Below are 1014 nucleotides of genomic sequence, written 5' to 3' on the forward strand. Positions count from 1 at the left end.
GATTCTATATTCAAAAAATTCAATAATAAAAATTGATCAGATTCAAAAAGTAATACTTCCTGATATTTCCAATGTGTTAAGTAAAAATAATAAGTGACTGATTCTACATTCACAAAATTCAATAATTAAAATTAATCAGCTTCAAAATGTAATTTATATTACAAATTAATAATACTTCCTAACATTAAACCGTACAAAATAAAAATAAATGCAATCAACAAATCAACACACCAATGACATGTTCAAAATTCATTGTAACCTTTCTCTTTTCAACAATATACAACCAAAAAAGATATTACTAATTATTTTCCCTTACGTTATACAATGTGTTAATTGAAAAATAGTATGTGATTGATTCTACATTCAAAAAATTCAATAATAAAAATTAATCAGGATAATAAAGTAATTTATATTACAAACTAATAATACTTTCTGATATTTTCAATGTGTTAATTAAAAATAAGTAAGTTACTGATTCTACATTTACAAAATTCAATAATAAAAATTGATCAGATTCAAAAAGTAATACTTCCTGATATTTTCAATGTGTTAATTGAAAATAAGTAAGTGACTGATTCTACATTTACAAAATTCAATAATTAAAATTAATCAGCTTCAAAATGTAATTTATATTACAAATTAATAATACTTCCTAACATTAAACCGTACAAAATAAAAATAAATGCAATCAACAAATCAATACACCAATGACATGTTCAAAATTCATTGTTTCTTATCAACAATATACAACCAAAAAGATATTACTAATTATTTTCCCTTACGTTATACAATGTGTTAAGTGAAAAATAGTATGTGACTGATTCTTACTTCCTGACAGTTTGGATTAGAATTAATAGAGTGTGTACTCTTGCAGTCATGTGCAGAGCTAGGCTACGGGAAAGTAAATCTCAACAGAGTAGAGAGATAGAAAGAGAAAGAAATAAGATAGAACAAATAGAAGCAGAAGTAGAAGAAGAAGAAGAGAGAAAGAGATAAAGAAAGAAAGCAAGAGAC

This window comes from Polistes fuscatus, unplaced genomic scaffold (assembly GCF_010416935.1).
Source record: "Polistes fuscatus isolate 324 unplaced genomic scaffold, CU_Pfus_HIC Scaffold103, whole genome shotgun sequence".
Classification (NCBI taxonomy): domain Eukaryota; kingdom Metazoa; phylum Arthropoda; class Insecta; order Hymenoptera; family Vespidae; genus Polistes; species Polistes fuscatus.